This window comes from Ceratosolen solmsi, unplaced genomic scaffold (genome assembly GCF_000503995.2).
Source record: "Ceratosolen solmsi marchali unplaced genomic scaffold, CerSol_1.0 scaffold3, whole genome shotgun sequence".
NCBI lineage: Eukaryota > Metazoa > Arthropoda > Insecta > Hymenoptera > Agaonidae > Ceratosolen > Ceratosolen solmsi.
In genome coordinates, this window is record NW_011948428.1 from 876,082 (window position 1) to 876,291 (window position 210).

The window sequence follows — 210 nt, forward strand, 5'->3', positions numbered from 1 at the left end:
AGCGTAATTGTTATTAACTGATTGTGGTATATTAATGCCGGACTCGGCGGTTCTATCGACGCTAGGACAACTTCTTATAGATGACGGCCGTGCGTTAAACGACAAAGAGGGAAAAATGGAGAAGTTAGCCATAATGGGAGTATGGTAATTGTATTTGCATCTGCATATGATAATTGAATTAATTTTAACAATAATTAACAGTAAAGTAGC